Below are 19499 nucleotides of genomic sequence, written 5' to 3' on the forward strand. Positions count from 1 at the left end.
TTGTTCCTCTTCTTCAGTTCAGTATAAATATATATTACCAATAGTCCTTTACTTTCAATTACTTCCTGATAGTAGGATTGTTAAATTTCAGAATTTTTTTTTAACCTCTTGCTGTGTTCTAGATTGCTTTCTAGATATATAACATTCATAAGCTGGAAAGAAACTTATAGGCCATCTAGTCCAACCCTTTAATTTTACAAATGGGGAAACTAAGGTCAGAGAAATTAAATCAGTTGCAGAAATAGGTAGCAAAGCTAGAATTTGAAACCAGATCTTCTAATTTCCAAATAAGAACCTTACTTTGCCTTCAGCAGTGCTTTCCTGAAGATCCATCAACACTTGATTTTGTTTTTTTTATTTTTGCCACTTTGCCACATCTCTAACTTTTAAATTTTAATTCCATTGGAGGCAATCTTAAGCTCCTAAAAAATCTTCCTTGGTTCCAGTGTTTTATATAATGTGAACTTTTATGTGTGTGTGTTTGCATGTATGTATATATATTTTACAGAGATAGTCATGATCATGTTACAAAGTAATATTATATGTTGTTATAATTCTAGCAAGCTGTCAAGGTTTGGCATGATGAATACTTTATCGTGGACAGAATTAATTCAGAGATGTGAAAATTACATGGAAACTTAAAATCATCATAAACATATTAAGTGTAAAGCAGTGGAATTAGGAAGACCTGAACACAAATCTGGCCTTAGAAATTAATGTATGATCTTGAGCAAGTCACTTAATCTTTTGTCACAATTTCCTTATCTTTAAAAAATGGGGGTAATAGTAGCATCTACCTCCCAGGATTGTTATGAGGATCAAATGAAATAATTGCAAAGTGTGCAAAGCACAGTGCCTGGCACATAGTAAGTACTATATAAATATTAGCTCTCAATGTTACCATTAATTATAGTTATAATACCATCTAGCTTCTTTGTATCTTCTTTACTTAGGACTCTACATGTTGCTAATATTTCCCTTAAAAAACTGTCAGGGAGAAAAATGAATACTGGAACCAGTCAGCATAATAACTTGCATAAAACTTTGCTGAAAGATATGCTGGGAGTGATGAGGTTCTGCATATGGCAGGCAGTTGTTGGAACCCCCTTCTGGACTGCATAGGCCCTTTGTAAATGAATTTACGAATCCGAAAAGTTAAACTGGCAAAAGAAGTTTATTATTAAAGATCCAGCAGAGGTTTCTAGCAGAGAAATCCCAACAGTGAGATGAATAAGGTCTTGCTAGGCAAATAGGTGAGAAAGATAAAGAGGGAGTAACACTGAAAGAGAATGTCTTTTCAGCGGACAGGGAGTCTCAACTCTGCCAAGGAGAAAGAGAGGTTTGTTGGCATGGTATGTTAGGTCCTCTGCAAGGAGTTGGGCTGAAGGAAACTTGTTTTATAGGCAGTTCTTGGTGGGGAATGGGAACATTTTGAGCTGGAATCAGAGAAGAGAATATTGGAATTGAATGAGTGTCTCTTGGCTAATCTCCAACTTAATAGAGTTGGATAAAAATCTCGGTCTCAGGCTAAGAAGGAGTGGTCCTGGACTCAACGAGAGAGAGAGAGAGAGAGAGAGAGAGAGAGAGAGAGAGAGAGAGAGAGAGAGAGAGAGAGAGAGAGAGAGAGAGAGAGAGAGAGAGAAAGAGAAAGAAGGAGTGTGTGTGTGTTTTGGGGCTTCCCTCATCTGGAGGAATATAAACAAAGAGACTATTTTTTTTTCCATTCTCCACGTTTCATTTATTCACGTCATCTGTGCCCATAGTTTTCTTGAATTTTTGTTTTATATCTAAAATATGTAATTTTTTTGTGTTATACTTTGATGTTACCCTGTATTGTAATTCATTTTGTTAAAATTAACCATTTTAATTATTGGGCTGAAGTAAAACTATAACGCTGTGGGAAAATCCTATTTCTGTTGCATTTCCTCTAACAATTTAATTAAAGAATTTAAATATGATCAAATTATTTTAAAATGTTCCTATTGGGGATTATAACTTTCTTATAGAATTATTCTTTCAAGGCTTTTTGAAAGACTATTGGGAAATAGGGGCACAGTTTTTGTTTGTTTTCCTGAGTCCATGATACCAATCATGATAAAGCAATATTTTACTTCCCTCCCTTCTCAAATGTAACAAAAGTTAATACTTGCAAACTTTGCAAATATATATACTCTATAAATGCTAGCCATCACCATTATCATTATTATTCATTTAGTATTTATTAAATAAATATACTGTGCTAGGTACTAAGGATTCAAATACAAAAATAATCCTTTTATTAAAGAGTTTAAATTATCTCAGAGAAAAACAACTTGTACATAGATAAGAAAGTAAAAAATTTATCTAGTATGTTGTGAGCATGAAGGAGGTAGAGATGAGTGGTTACTAACAACTGAAGGAATCAAAAAAGTTTCCTGGCATTTGAGTAGGATTTGAGTAGGACCTTGGAGAAGGCACAGGATTCTCAGGAAACAACTGAGTAGGTAATGAATGCATTCTAGGTATAAGGAATAGTTTGTGCTAATCCATAAAAACAGGATTGTATTCCAAGTGTGTGTGTATATTTAAAAGAAAGTCCTATTCTTCTTCATTCTTTTGGAACTTCTAATATATAATAGACTCCTAATTAATTTGAATGACTGTTTCTTTTTAGTTGGATCAGCTGCCAAACTTGTACTATAACCCTTTAACAAAAGAGTTTCAAGAAGTGTTGAAGTGGACAATTTTAGTACCTTGTTAACTGGGACAGGTAATGGCTTGATGAATCTGTGTGGAACCTGTCAAGTGTCCTTGAATTTCTGAACCATTATGTGCTTTCCACTTCCAATATCAGATCCTCTTGCTCAGGGAAGTTTCCCTAACACAGTGAAATGTATGAAGGGCAGTGCTTTTGGATGAAAGCTCACAAACTTCTGGGCCTACAAGTTCAGTCCATCAGCTAATTATGTTAACTGTTAACCAGTGTGATATGAAATGGTGCCTCAAAGTTATTGTAGTTTGCATATAGTAATTTAGAGCAGTTTTTCATATAACTATAGATAGCTTTGTCTTTTTCTTCTGAAAACTGCCAGTACTTTGACCATTTATCAATTGGAGAATATTTTTATGAAATTGACTTAGTTTTCTATATATTTAAGAAATGAGGATTTTGTCAGAGAAACTTATTGTAAAATTATTTTTCCCAGTTTCTTGCTTTTCTTCTAATCTTGTTTCATCAGGTTTGTGCAAAAACTTTTCAATTTTATACCCATTTTATATGCTGTAATAATCTCTATTCATTATTTGGTCATTAATTCTATTGTTCATAGATCTGATAGGAATAACTATTCCATGCTCTCCTAATTTGCTTATGATATTACTTTATGACTACATCATGTACCCATTTCTTTTTTTATCTTGATATATGTTGTGACATGTTGGTCTGTATCTAGTTTCTGTCAAACTGCTTTCCACTTTTTCCAGCTGTTTTTGTCAAATAGTGAGTTCTTATACCAAAAGTTTGGATCTTTGGGGTTTATTAAACACTAGATTACTATGGTTATTTACTACTCTGCATTATATACCTGATCCAATACTTTATTTCTTAGCCAGTACCAGACTGTTTTTGTGATTGCTGCTTTGTAATACAGTTTGATATCTAGCACTTTTAAGCTGCTTTGTTTACATCTTTTCATTGATTCCCTTGTTATTTCTTGACCTTTTGTTCTTCCAGATGAATTTTGTTATTTTTTTCTCTATACAATAACTTTTGGTGGTTTTATTGGTATAGCACTGAATAAATAAATTAATTTAGCTAGATTTGTCATTTTTATAATATTAGCTGAGGTTACCTATGAGATTAATATTTTTAATTGTTTATTATTTATTTTTAACACTTAAAATTTTGAATTCCAAATTATCTTCCTCTTTCCCCCCTTGTTACTCCTCCCCCACCTATTGAAAATTATATATGTGAAATCCAAAAACACAAAACATATTTCCATTATTAGCCATAGTTTGAAAGAAGAGGAAGAAAAATAAAGTGAGAAAATCATACTACAGTTTTTACTCAGAGTTCATCAGTTATCTCTATGGAAGTAGAGAGAATTTTTCACCATGAATTCCTTTGGAATTATATTGATCAGAACAGCCAAATCTCTCACAGTTGCTCATCATTATAATATCGCTATTACTATCTTCAGTTTAGATCTGACTTTGTGTAAAAATTGTTTTGCAGTTATACTCATACAGTTCCTGGGTATGCAATGGCAAGACATATACATAAAAGAGTCCCAAATGTTTTGTATTTTCTGCAAATATTTTAAAAAATATATAATAATTTGGTTTTCCCCCACTTATATGTTAAAACAATTTTTTATCTTTTTTTTTTTTTTTTTTTTTAGTTCGAAATTCTGTCCCTTTCTCCTCTTTGAGATAGTAAGAAAGTGCTTCAGACTGTATTCAGACAGTATCAATTTTTTCTCAGGAGAAGGAAAGCGTTCTTCATCACAAGTGCTTTGGAATTATCTTGGATCATAGCTGAAAATAGCCAAGTCATTAAGTTATTCGTCATAGAGTATAGCTATTTCTGTGTACAAAGTTCTTTGAGTTCTGCTCACTTCGTTTTTCATCAGTTCTGAAATCATCCTATTTGTCATTTCTTATAGTATATTTCATCACAGTCATATACCACAGCTTGTTAGCCAATCCCCAATTATGGACATATCCTCAGTTTCCAATTCTTCTTAAAAGCTGTTATAAATATTTTTGTACAAATAGCTCCTTTTCCCTCTTTTTATGATCTCTTTGAATCTAGTTATTTTAAATGGAATTTCTTCTTTTCCTTTCTGCTGGGTTTTGTTGATAATACATTGTAATGGGCCAGAACTCTGGAGAAATATTCCTGAGGCAAGGATTCTTACAAGATGTTAACTAAGTGGAATTGATTTTAAAAAAAAAATAGTTATCTAGTTTGGCATGGTGATTAATAGTTCTCTAGCTCAGTATGATTGATTTAATCTTACAACAAATAATGGTTCCCTAGTGATATAATGATTGGCTTATACTCAGTATTTTGTAATGATGTCATTGTAATAGAGTATATAAATTGGGGACAAACTCAGAGAGAAGACTTGACCAATCTTCTGGTGGCTCTCCTGCTTTCCTCTACTAAGATCAAGCCTCATCTAAAGGTTCCCCAGAAAGCTAGCCAGGCCCCAGGCAAAGAAACCAGACTGAAGGAGATAATAAAGACTTTGGACTTTATTCCTGACTGTTCTTGTGGTGATTATTCTGCTGAGACCAAGTCTAGTCCTCAGACCTCCAGAAAGCTAACCAGGACATTACAATACATAGCTTTATGTAGTTTTTTAAAAATGCTATAATTTTTGCTTTACTTGTTAATTGTTTCAACTAGTTTTTTAGTTCATTCTCTAGTATTCTTTCAGCCTACCATTGTATCATCTGCAAAGAGTTATAGTTTTGTTTCTTCATTGCCTATTATTATTCCTTCAATTTCTTTTTATTTTTTTGCTATAGTTAACGTATCAAGTACAATGTTTAATAACAGTGGTGATAATGAACATCCTTGCTTCACTCCTGAAATTACTGGGGAGTTGATTTTATTATAATTTCCAGAGCAAGAAATAGAAAGTGGAAGTAAGGGAGAAACAGTCAGTATAATTCAGTATATCAGTTAGTTGGCAAGATGGTTTTGTAGTTATCACTAGAAAGCAAATCTCTAGGACAGGATTTTCTTCAATAATGACTTGTAAATATTTTGAGGTGATGACTTGAGCATCTAAGTTTCACATGTTTATAAAATTAGAAATATAGGGTAGAAGACATATTAAAGGCCATTTAGACCAACTATTAAATTTTTTTAGATATAGGAAATTGAAGCCTTGAGATGTTGTGGCTTCCCCAAGTTAGTAGGTAGGCAAAGCCAGGATTCTTAGTCATTGCACCTAATTTCTGGTATTATTTTCATTATGCCACTTTTTCCTTTGAGAAGGAAGAAAAGGATAGTGAGAGGTTAAGGTTGAGAAATTTTGAAAACCGAAGAAGAGGAGTTGAGGAAATCTGATGGCTTCATTATTCTCAATAAGTAAGAAGTGAAAGCATCTGCTATTAATATGAGATAAAAGTATTGGATGTTTTGAATTTAGACCAGCCACCATAGGAAATGAAAGAGAGAATGAGAGAATTCTGTTCTACTTATATAGTTAAAGCTAAAAAATTGTTTTGTTTTTTTTAAATCTCTAAAACTCATTATTCATTTAAGTCCATCTTGAGGTCTGCAGTGAGCTAAAACTTGCAATCATATATCTGAAATTAAAAATTAACTTAGAAACTTTTAAAGCTAACTAAGCAATTTATGAAACTTAGCTTTTTTTCTAAATGCTTCATGAAGCCCAGTGTTTGATAATTGGAAAAGCTAATCCAAACCAAGATAACTGGTGTCCCAATTTTTCCCCAACATTTTCTTTTGCTAGCATATTAGCCAATTTGATAGATGTGAGATAGTAACTCAAAGTTGTTGTAATTTGCATTTCTTTCATCAATAATGATTTAAAGCATTTTTTCATACAATTATAGAAAGTTGTATGAAAATTGCCTGTTCATTTGCTTTTACCATTTATCAGTTGAAAAATGACTCGTTTCATTTTGATTTCCTTTTTTAAAATAATGTTTTTTATTTTCAAAATTCATACAAAGATAGTTTTCAACATTCACCCCTGCAAAAACTTGCGTTACAAAATTTTTGCATCCCTTCCCCCCACCTCCCTTCTCTAGACAACAAGCAATCCAATATATGTTAAACATGTAGTTCTTCTATACATATTTTCACATTTATCATACTGCACAAGAAAAATCAGATCCAGAAAAAATGAGAAAGAGAAAAAAAAAAAGCAAACAAACAACAACAAAATGTGAAAATACTATATTGTGATCCACATTCAATCTCCATAGATCTCTCTTTGGATGCACATGTGGATCCATCACAAGTCTATTGGAATTGGCCTGAATCACCTCATTGTTGAAAAGAGCCAAGTCCATCACAGTTAGTCATCATCACATAATCTTGTTATTGTGTATAATGTTCTCCTAGTTCTAATCACTTCACCCCAGCATCAATTCATGCAAGTCTCTCCAGACCTCTCCGAAATCATCCATTGGCCCTTCTCATTTCTCTATATTTGAAAAATTAGGTCTTTAGCAAACCTTATAAATTTTTTCTTATAAATTATAACATAAATTTTTGCAGTTATGATTGTGTATTTCTTTCCATCCTCTTTCCCCCCATTTGTCTCACTCCTTTTACCCTTGTCCATCTTCAAAAGTGTTTTACTAGTATCTTTTACAAGGCCAATTTGCCCTCAATTCTATCATTCCTTCCTTTTTTGACCTCAGCAATGTACTTAAACATTAACAATATACTTTATTCTCAGGTCAACTCTAAAGGGGCTCTTTTTCTAAATCTAGAAGTTTCTAGCATTTAAATTTGATTCTTCGGTTTTGAAAACAGAAAATGTTAGTTCATATAAAGATGTACTTTTTCTTTCTTTATCTAAATTTTGTACCTGATGTAATGTTTGATATAATTCTCTTGTGTCTACTGCTTTTTCCTAGGAAGATAATTCATGAACTATTCTGCTTTTTAAAATTATCAGATTTTTTTTTTTTAAGGCATTTGGAACTTGCCCAGCCACACAACCAGGAAGTATTAAGTGTTTGAGGTTGGATTTGAACTCAGGTCTTCCTGACTCCAGGGCTGGTACTCTATTCATTATGGTAGTATTCTATCCACGATGGCATCTAGCTGCCCCTATAATTTCACTTTCTTTACTAGTACTAATATTCATATAATTTATGTGTAAAACTCTATTAGTCCTTAATTAATAAAATCTTAGAATTTATTATCATAGCATATTTATAGCCTGAATAACCATGATAGATAAATTTAGAAGCTAGTCATATACTTATATAGTTCTTAAAGAAAACAGTAATCCTGCTGCTTTTCTCAAAATTTACTATTCCATTTAATAAGAAAACTTTAACATATCTTTGTCTTTTAATTTGTCCAATTATTTCCCCCTTTTGGAGGATACAATCCTTATAATTTGACTAGAGATATTAAAACTGTAGGATGTTGATACTTGCATCCTATTATAATTATGCAGATGTTCTGGTAGCAATCTATTATTTAATACATTTAATATTGTACTTATAGAACTTCTGGGTTATATATATTTGCTTCAAGAGGAAAAAGAAGGACATAGTTGTATCATAACAGAAAGAAAACTCCCTTACATCTGTTTGATTCCAATCATGTAGTCATAGTCTTGTTAAAAGCAAGACTTAAGATTAACTGAGTGGGGAATTTTCCTTTTCAACAAGGAAATAGCACAATGGGGGAAATAGTTGGGAGGATCCTACTTAGGATATCTGTTCTAATTCAAAAAAACATCCTAGTAATAAAAACTCAAACAAGTTGCAGTCTCATGAATTTTTATGTTAAATAGCAAAATTTCACTAACTTCAAGTTGGAGCTTGAGTATCTTTCCTTATGTTTCCCTAACAATTAACATTTCATTAATCTTTTACTTATACATTAAAACTACTCATATTCTGGGGCTTCAGACATGCAACGAATACCTAATGTTGACTCATCGTTAATATGTTGAAACTACATCTTTAAACCACCTTAACTATTTAACTACCTTGGCTATTATCAAAGTCAAGATTTTCAAATTAAAATCTGCTATAATATTATAACTAGAAGTAGTACAGCAATATCATTATTATTACCTGTTTATAACTCAATATACGTCATTAAATATTTGTTTTCAAATCTTTTTTTTTATCAGATACTTTTAAAAGCCCAATCAATGTGTGACAACATCCTAATTAAAAATTGCTTGGTCTAACAGCATTTCTGTTTTACAATGGTCTCAGATTTTACAAAATAGATAAAATATATATTTTTACAAAATATATTTTATAAATTTAGAAATACAATAAAAATTTAAAAAACATTAACACAAACAATAAACTTCAGATGACACCCATTGCATTTCCAAATTATCCCATATAAAAATCATTGATCTTATTACCTTTGGCATTTTAAAACCATTTTAACATTACCAAATATGGAATAATTACTTTCAATTGGAGAAATAATAATAATGTGGTGCTTAGCATATCCTAGTCACTGTATTAAGCATTTTATAAACATTACATCATTTTGGTCTCACAGTAACAGCCATTATTGCCATCTCTCTTTACAAATCAGGAAACTGGGGCAGAGATAAAATAACTTGCCATAAATTGCACAGCTAATGCATTTTGCAACTAGAATTAAGAAGAGTGGGCAGAGGCTAGCTGGTTCCTCTGTCTTATACTGCTATACTAGGTACTGACAAGAATACCAAAGAGAAGCTAGATGGGCCCTGCTGAGGGATGGCTTTGCCCTGGAACTGGTAACAGTACTCTCCTATTGGTGGCAGTTCCAGATGACAAGACTCATAGAATGCTGGTGATGGGGCCTGACTCTTCCCCTCTTCTCCCACTCTTAGAAAAACCACTTACTATCACTTGCTTCCCATCTCCCACAGCTACCAATGCTGGGATTAGAAAGCTGCTGGGGTAGGGTATATGAGGCCCTGCTTGAGCTGTTGCCCATCCACTTCTTCCACAAGATGGGACAAAGCCTAAGTTTCCCCACAATTCTCCAGTATTCTTTTTCTTTTCTTAATCTGGTCTGAGATGAAAAGGATTAACAGAGAGATATGAGCTATAACAAAATAGGTTAAAAACTGAAAAGTCAAGGATGGGTTAACAAAATGTCTGATTTCTGTCAACTGACTTTTCCTTACTGTCCTAGAACAATGAAGCTATTAATTTTGTCAATTATTTTTAAAACTTTTAATAAGATTTAATGCTTATTTTTCCCTAAAATCAATTCTATAGAGTGGTATTCAAAACTTACTGAGATTCTTTAGAAGGGGGTAAGTTCCTGGAATTACCCCCAAAGTCTCAGGATTTCTTTCCTGCAGTCTTTAAAACACACCCATACCTTAATTGCCATATTCCTTAATGATTAATTTCAAAATCTGCTAACATGTTTTTTAGTGGTTCAGCAACTTTAATTATCTAATTTTATTTCTATAGTTCTAAGTTGGCCAGGATTGTAACAACCAAAAAAGAAAAGAAAACCTTATAGGCTTTTCCCTTTCTTTTCTCTTTACTTATAACCTAATCTCTCACAAAAAAATCTATGGTGGGAGTTAGTAAAGTTAACAAATCTTTCCCAGTGTTCTCTCTAACTATATCCCTTAGAGGTTTTTCTGGCTGGCTGCATTTTAAATTTTTCAAGGTAACAGAATCTAATTCATAGAACAAACATGATATAGACTGCATTTTTACAAATACACAGACAAGACAGATACAAATGGGGAAAAGCATGCAGTTCATAATTGGATGTGTATTTAAAAAAGAAAAGAGCTTGCAATCTGTATGTAGCCAGGCATGTATTTAACTAATTTAAACACAAGACATGCAGAGGAAAAAAAAAAGATATTTACCACACTGGAGTGATCTGAGAAGAACCAGGTCAAGAAAGAGGTCCTGGAGTTTTACTTACCATGAAAGCTGAGCTCAATCAAGAATGAACCTTAGAATGTTTGAGCAGGAAAGGGCAGTGGACTCACCAGACAAGTGCTATGTGTCAAACACTGGAAAAATCTCCTGTGGCACCTAGTCTACCCTCACTGGTACCAAAAATGGTCTGCTTGACCCTATTACTTGTCAAATCCCAACTTCTGATACCACTTAACATCAGCTGTACCAAAATCAGCCTTTAACTTGGGGGAAGCTAGAGCTGAAATAGAGCAGGCTGGAGAATTAGGACACAAACAGAATTTAATTAATTTCATAATGAGGAACAGGATACCTGTAGGTGGAAGCTCACCTCCATTGCCTACCACTTCCTAAAAAGGATTTCTTAAGGGTGCTTAGGCTGAGGCTACTTATATACATGAAGGGGGTTGATCCACTCTGCAATCATTCATAGATGTTGAGATAGTTCTCCTGAGATTAGCATTTTTTTGTACAATACCGGTATTCTTGGATGCTGTAGGAAGTCACTGTCTCAAATTTTGGGGGTTGTGGCCACCCTGAAGGCCATAGAACTAGAGTTCTGTGCAGAGTTCAGTAGGTGCACTACTTTGTCAGTGACCCAAAAAACCCCAGGGATGGTTTTGATATGATAGATGGATCTGGGAAATAAGGAGAGCCAAATCCCTCAAGAGAAAACTGGTGCTGGTCCAAACCAATATATTTTGCCAGAGGGTGAGATCATTCCAGGATGCTTGTTAAGCCTTAGCTCTAGAATACAGGGTAGCCAAAATAATATTGACAGCTCTTTTATATCTCTTTTATGTGAGATAATTTACCCTATTTATCCCACTCCCTTTCTCTTTTTCCCAATGTATTCCTCTTTTTCACCTCTTACAAATTTTATTTATTTATTTTTAAATAATCATTCCATCATCTTCAGCTCACACCTATACCCCCTCTATGTACATTGCTTCTAATTGTCCTAGTAATGAAAATATTTTTAGAGTTACAAATATTTTCCCATTTAGGAATATGAATAGTTTTACCTTATTAAAACTCTTATGATTTCTCTTTCCTATTTACCTTTTATGTTTCTCTTGATATTGTATTTGAAAGACAAAATTTCTAGTCAGTTCTGGTATTTTTAACAGGAACACGTTAAAAGTCTTCTATTTAATTGAATATATATATATTCCCCCATCCTCCCATTCTCCATCTCGAAAGATTATATTTAGTTTTGCTGGATACGTGACTTTTGATTGTGATCCTTAGCTCCTTTACTTTCCATATATTCTGCTTCTTTAATGTAAAAACTTGTAAATCTTGTGTTTTTTTCTGGATTTAATTGGCTCTATAATATTTCATTTGTTTCTTATTGACTGCTTGTAATATTTTCTCCTTGACTTGGGAGTTCTGGAATTGAATATTTCTGGGAGTATTCATTTTGAGATTTTTTTCACGAGGTGATCAGTGTATTCTTTGAATTTCTTTTTTACCTTCTGACTAGAATATCAGGGCAATTTTTCTTGAAAGATGATGTCTGGGCCATTTTTTGGTCATGACTTTCAGATATCCAATAACTTAAATTCTATCTCCTAGATCTGTTTTCTGGTCAGTTTTTTAAACCTATTTATTCATTTGGTTTTTTTTTTTTTTTTGGCAAGGCAGTTGGGGTTAAATAACTTACCCAGAGTCACACAGCTAGTGTTAATTATCTAAGGCCTGATTTGAACTCTGATTTCAGGGCCAATGCTCTATCCACTATGCTATCTAGCTGTTCCTTCCAGGTCAATTTTTCCAAGGAGATATTTCATGTTTTCTTCTTTTTTTTTTATTTCTTTGATTGATTTCATTTTATTGTTTTTCAGTGTTACATAGAGCTTCCACTTACACATTTCTAATTTTTAAGGAATTATTTTCTTCAGTGAGTTTTTGTACCTCCTTTTCCATTTGACTGATTCTACTTTTTAAATAAATTTCTGTATCTCGTTCTGTTTGACCAATTCTATTTTTTTAAGTTTTTCTCTTTGAATTTTCATGCATCTTTTTCCAATCTGACCAAGTATATAGTGGCAAGATATAATTCCCATATTACAAATTAGAAAATTAAGGCTGAGAGAGAAAAAGGTTAAGTGATTTGCTTAAGGTTACATCTTTAGCCTAAATATCTTAATTCTTAGTTTATCCCTACATGGAATAATCTCTAGACTCTTCATCCTGGTTGTCTTCCTTTTGATTTGCCCTCAGCTTATCAGTTTTGTTTATAAAATGTGATATTGAAAACTAAACAGAAAATACTATATATAGTTCAAATGACATTTTGAATGCTAATTCATTTGTACTTTGGATAACATTAGATTTTTAGACTGCAATTTCATTTTGGTTTATAGTCCTCTAAAACCCTGAGATTCTCTTCACACAAATTATTGTCTAACTATGGTTCTTCCCTAAACTGTATAGATGAAATTAAATTTTTGAACTTAATTTTAGAACTGGTCATGAAAAGAGTGGAGTATTGGCATCAGCGGAACTGTATAAATACTCTTTATTTAAATTGAGGGATATAAACTACTTGATTAATAAGGGGCCCTGCCTATTCTATACCTATTATCATGTGAACTTTACTTAGATTAAGAGCAATACCACTACATTTCATCTTTGCTTTTACTTACTATCTCACTTTATTCAAATCTTTTTTGATCCTGACTCTGTCAACTTTATGTTGCCTCTTTCCCTTCTAGTTTCGTATCTTCTATACATTTAAAGAGAAGGTGACTTCTGTGACTAAAGACATATTGTCTGTAAAAATGTTAAACAGCATTAGATGAGTAATAATGTACTTTGGGGAACCACAGGAAACTACTCTTCTATTGACAATACCTAATTACATTATCTAGCATAGTTTAGCTAGTTATTTAGTTAGTCTAGTCATTTAGCTCTTCTCTCGTTCAATGAGATAATACTTTTTTCAAATGCTTTGCTAATTTTAAGTGAAATAATTACTGGAGTAAAATAATTTCTAGTTAACTTTCCTGATACTATATAATTATAAGTGAGAACTCTCTGAATGAGAATCATATGACCAGAAAAATGGGGCTAGCATGTAGAAAGATAACCAATGCAGTCTGTATTACAATGTAACCTGGATAGTGTCAAGAGATTTAGATGGATGCTGTTAGCATATCCAACATGTAGATCTTGATTTATGAAAGGACCATGGGTAAGTATTACATAAGATGAAAAAAATCAAGACTGGATTGTGATTTGCACTGATCTCTTTAAAAAGTGTTTGTGTTATTTGAGCATGAGACTTGGGTAAAGTCAACAAGTTTTTGAACTATTTTATTTCTTATTCCTGAATTATGTTTTCTAGTATTTTCCCCCAACCTCCTCTAAATCTTACTTTGCATTGAAATTGCCCTAAATTTAGCTATACAATGATTTAATTTGGAGAGTTTTATTAAATTCTTTATAAGATATCTTTACTACCTCATCATTTTCAATAGGTATTGATACATAAACTATAGTTATTTTCACAATGAACATTTCATTATGAGATGATCAAATATTCCCTGCAGTGGTATTTGTTGTTACCTATGGAAACAATAAAATCAACTATGCCAATTCTTTATCTTTTTAGAGAATATCTAAGTTATTTATAATAAGAATGTCATTATTTTTGTTTTAGTTCATCCAATAGTAAAGTCCTTTTGTTGATAAGTGGTCAAGAATCTCACTTTTAGAATGCCAACAGTTAAGTTAATGTTTATTGACTGTCTAAAAATTCTAATTCTTAACACCTCCTTCTTTTTCTGATGTTATGCTAGCATCACTACAGGACCAGAAGGGGGCCACACTGGACTGAGGTCAGTTTGTATTTTTCTTCATTTCAGAGATTACCTTCGCCAAAAGTATTCATTACTGAGTGGCCTGCCTACCTTTGAGCAGCTTCTCTGTGCTTAGCTAGCCTGGTACACAACATATACAAGCAAACAAATTAATATAGTGTTCAGTAAACCCTAAGACCCCATCTACTGGGATAAGGATCACCATTGAACAAAATCCATTAGGAGAATTAGCAATCTGGCAAAAATTATGTTTTGACCAACCCAAATGATTATATGATTTAGATATAAAAAGTCATATCATAAACAAATTAGAAGAACAAGGAAGACCTAGATCAAGAGTTTGTAACCAAACAAGAGCCAAAGAATATCATAGAAGGAAAAATAGACAAACAATATTTTAAAAAAACTTTTCTCACAAACAAAACCAATGCAGCTAAAATTAAAAGGGAGACATTTAACTAGGAAAAATCTTTGTTGCAAGTATCTGATAAAGGTCTTATGTAGGAAAGCCATAAGGAACTGATTCACATTTTTAACAAAAGCTATTCTAAAGTAGACATTAATAAAGGACATAATCAGGCAATTTTCAAATAAAAAAATCTAAACTGTTAATAAACAGCCATATGAAAAAATGACCAAGTCAATAATTTGAGATATGCAATGCAGTTTCACAACTATCAGATTGGCAAAGATGACAAAAAAGGCTTTTGGAATGAATAAAAGATAAAGAGCATACTGATGTGATTTTGGAACTGTGAATTGGTCTTTTTGGGAAATCAGTTTGTACCCTTACCCCCAAAGGCCCTAAACCATGCATATCCTTTCATTCTGATAATTTATATGATTTATACTAGTATTAGGCCTGTACATGTATTAACTTTTGCAAAGTGAAGTGAGGAGAGCCAGGAGTGCAAGTTATATAATAATAGCATTATAAACAAAAACAATTTTGAAATATTTTAGAACTATAACCAATGATCTAGTAAAGTATATCAGTGGACAAAAGATAAACAAACCTTCTACTTCTTGAAAGAAAAGTGATGTTCTCAAGATGCAGTATGGATATACATCTTTGAACATGGTCAGTGTGGGAGTTTGTTCAGTTTGATTTTATATATTTGTTATAATAATTTTGCTTTTGTTTTGTTCAGTTGGAGAGGGCAAGTGAAAATAAATGCTTTTTAATTGAAAAATAGTAATAAAAAATTCTTCTAAATGCATTGCCAAACACCTTAAATGATATCTACTAAATACTAATGTCTGTCAAATACTAAATATATAAGAAACATTTAAACCTAAAAGTTGCATCATTTATAAAACAAAGAAGAAAGTGCAAGTACACAACTGTGGTCACTGGTTCTCTTTCTAAGTAAACAGGATACTGGCAGTGATAAAATCCAAAATTGATTACTTCAGTTATAAGATTTAAAGCCTCTGTACTAAAAAAAAGAATATTGCCGATGCTATAAGGAAATGAGTATCGGAAAATCTTTGCCTCAACTATCTCTGATAAAAACAGCCTGATATCCAATATGTGTAGGAAGTTGTCACAGATATGTTGACTATATGCTATTATTCCCCAGTGACTAAATGTTTAAAAAAAAAAAAAAAACTACTAACAACCAAATGAAGAATTGCTGCAAATTGGTAATAATAAGAAAAATGCAAATTAAAAGAACAAATTACCAAAAGGAAGAAAAGAAAGGATGAAAACAATGTTGAAAGATCTGTGGGAAGACATATTTGCTGGTACACTTTTGGCAGAGCTGTGAGTTGATCCCATTTTGAAAAACAACTTGGGTTAAATGGGAAAGGTGATTTAACTTTCCATGTCTTTTGACTTCGTGGTTCTCTTACTGAAAGAAAGATTCAATATATATACCAAAATATACACAGTCACACTTTTTGTGATAGCAAAAAACTATAAGCAAAGTGGTTTCCTGTCAATTAGGAAATGACTTAACAAACTATTATTTGAATTTAATAGAATATCACTTTGCAATAAAAAATGACATGAAAAGCATTGTAGTATAGTAGGAAAACCTGAGTTCAGGTCCTGCCATTAACACATATGATCTGGGTGAGCTTGCACAAGTTCCTGAACCTTCCCAGTGCCCCAATTTCTTGGTAACAGCTTATAGCTTGTAAATTAGATGCAGACCTACATTGATAGAGGAAGTTGCCTCACCAGAAATTTCCTGTACCAATGAAGTTGTATGATCCTATCCAATGTACTCTTGACAGATATGAGGAATTCAGAAAACAATGAGATTTTTTTATATATTGTCTTAGAATGAAATAAGTAGATCCCCCCCCATCCAAAATGTATATAATTATAGTTAAGTAAGTGAAAAGAACATTAAGAGGAAATCAAAATCTGAATAATTATTATAACTAGTCCTGTCTATCTCCTTACAGCAGAAGAAGGCAAGAGACTACAAGACAGTCTCAGATGTAGTCACTATGTTTTAATTTTGCCTGTTTTTCTTTCTTATAAGAGAAGATTTAATTCTGGGTGTTTCTGAAGGAGATCCTTTATCAAGAGTCAACTTCTCACCACAATAAGTCATCAAGATTTTATGAAGGATTATTATATTGTTACTCTTTTTTAAAAAATCAGTAGTCTGTTCTTACTTGATCAATGAATTATACTCTGACCTTCCTTTTTTATGATAAATTCTAGAATTTTGCCAGAAATTTAAGTCAAACTCATTTGCTAGTAGGTTGCATTCTCCACTCTCTTCCTTCTTTTGAAAACTGAGATATTTGCCCCTGTTTATATTAACATTAAGAAAATTTAGAGTAAGAAATCATGTATCAGGTTGCCAAGTATAATGTACTTTTTAATCTTGCATTATTGAGATATGCATAAACATACTCTATTAGAAGCACCTTCTTAAAAAAAAAAAAGCACCTTCTTTTGTGTTCCTTTGATAAGTTATAAATATTTCAAATGCTACTTCAAGGACGATCAAGAATTTACTCTACTATATGCCATCTAGGGGAGGGTGGGGGTGAAAGGGAAGAAGAGGATAATTTGGTACAGAAGGCTTTGCAAGGATCAATGTTGAAAATTTATCCATGCATATGTTTTGAAAATAAAAAGCATTAACATTTTTTAAAAATCTATTTTAAAAAACTAAAAATAAATAAATAAAATAAAAGTATGCTTCAGTCTGGGGGAAAAAAAAAGATAATGCATTAATACATCTGAGCTGGATGACTTTTTATTTATTTATTTATTTTTGTTGGGGCAGTTGGGGTTCAGTGACTTGTCCAGGGTCACACAGCTAGGAAGTGCTAAGTGTCTGAGGCCAGATTTGAACTCAGGTGCTCCTGACTTCAGGGCTGGTGCTCTATCCACTTCACTACCTAGCTGCCCCCTTGAATGAACTTTTAAAATGAGAAAGAATATTTTCCAAAAGAGCCACAGGGTTGGCAGTGAGAGTAGTTTTTCAGACATAGATTTAGTTCTTTGTAGATATATATATATATATTTAAAAGTCCCTTACAGGGAACATGGAGAGCTTTACATAGAAAGATTTTGTGCCAGATAAGAGATACAGAAGGTAGAAGAGAAGGGTGTTCCTGAGGAAGAGAATACCAGATATCCTAGAGGAGTTCTTTGGAGAAAGAAGACAGTCAGAAGAAGTCTTAAGTGTCTGAGACCAGATTTGAACTCAGGTTCTCCTGACTTCAGGGCTGGTGTTCTATCTATTCCCATTAAGTTTTTAAAAATATTTTATTTTTCCCCCGATTACATGTAAAAACAGTTTTTAAAATTAAAATATTTTTTAGTTCAATCTAGATTCACTCTTTCCCCCTGAGAGGGTAAGCCATCTGATAATGATTATACATGTTCAGTCATGTAAAATATATTTCCATTTTAGTCATTTTGTGGAAGAAAACTTAAACTAAGAAAGGAAAGAAGGAAGAAGAAAAGTAGTATGTTTCAGACTGTATTCAGATTGTCAGTTTTCTGGAGGTGGTTAGCATTTTTCATTATGAGTCCTTTGGGACAATCTCGGATCACTGTCTTGCTGAAAATAACCAAGGCATTCATAATTGTTCATCATACAGTACTGCTGTTATTATGTACAGTGTTCTCCTGGTTCTGTTCACTTCATTTTACATCAGTTCTTGTAAGGCTTTCAGATTTTTCTACTCATTTCTTAGAGCACAATAATTTCACTTTATTAACATATGCCACAATTTATTCAACCATTCTTCAAATGACAGGCATCCCTTCAATTTCCAATTCTTTGCCAACACAAAAAGAAGTGCTATAAATTCCCTTGTACAGATAGGTCCTCTCTTCCCACCCCCTACCTCTTTAAAAAAAAAATCTCTTTGTGATATAGATCTAGTAGTGCTGTTACTGGATCAAAAGATACACATAGTTTTTTCTCCCTTTGGACATAGTTTTAAGTTGCTTTTTAGAATAGTCAGATCATTTCATAAGTCCATTGATTGTGCATTGGTGTCCTAGTTTTCCTGCATGTCCTCCCCAACATTTATCATTTTCCTTTTCTGTCATATTAACCAATCTGATAGATGTGAGGGGATACCTCAGAGTTGCTTTAATATACATTTCTCTAATCAGCAGTAGATTTATAGTATTTTATATGATAATAGCTTTGATTTCTTCAGAAAATTGGCTGTTTGAATCCATTGATTATTTAAATCCAGTATTAAGAAGTCAACAGGAAAGGGAAGAAAAAGTGTTCAACAATTTATGGGTCTTAGGTTTAAGTCCTTTGCATTTTTTGTTAGTTTATAAAAAACTTGTTTTATAGTTGATATTTTATTAGTCTTAGTGTTTACTTAGGAACTGAAGGACTATGGCATCAGCCTGGACATGGCACTCCTCAGGAAAACTCTTGGTAAGATTATAAAGAGCCATGTTCAGATGTTCCTAGAGGAAATCTTAGTGCAAAATGAGCCATCATAAAGATTGTGTAGTAAAAGTCCATATGAACTTACAGGTTTGGTAATGAAGCCATAGGTTAGAATAAAAACAGTTAAATATTATCATTTCTGGTCTCAGTATTG

The 19499-nt window shown here is 32.6% G+C and overlaps 1 protein-coding gene across 2 annotated transcripts in view; it reads left to right on the forward strand.

Moving 5' to 3' along the window:
- KLHL28 (kelch like family member 28) overlaps positions 1-19499 on the forward strand; it is a 38183-nt gene that overhangs the window by 2488 nt on the left and 16196 nt on the right. Inside the window, exon 2 of one of the 2 annotated variants that reach the window (XM_003756302.4) lies at positions 14427-14465. The exons of the other annotated variant lie outside the window; for it this stretch is intronic. The gene's annotated coding sequence lies outside the window, so the exon portion shown is untranslated. The remainder of the gene's footprint in view (positions 1-14426; positions 14466-19499) is intronic. 2 annotated transcript variants of the gene reach the window in all.

Source organism: Sarcophilus harrisii, chromosome 2, assembly GCF_902635505.1.
Source record: "Sarcophilus harrisii chromosome 2, mSarHar1.11, whole genome shotgun sequence".
Classification (NCBI taxonomy): Eukaryota; Metazoa; Chordata; class Mammalia; order Dasyuromorphia; family Dasyuridae; genus Sarcophilus; species Sarcophilus harrisii.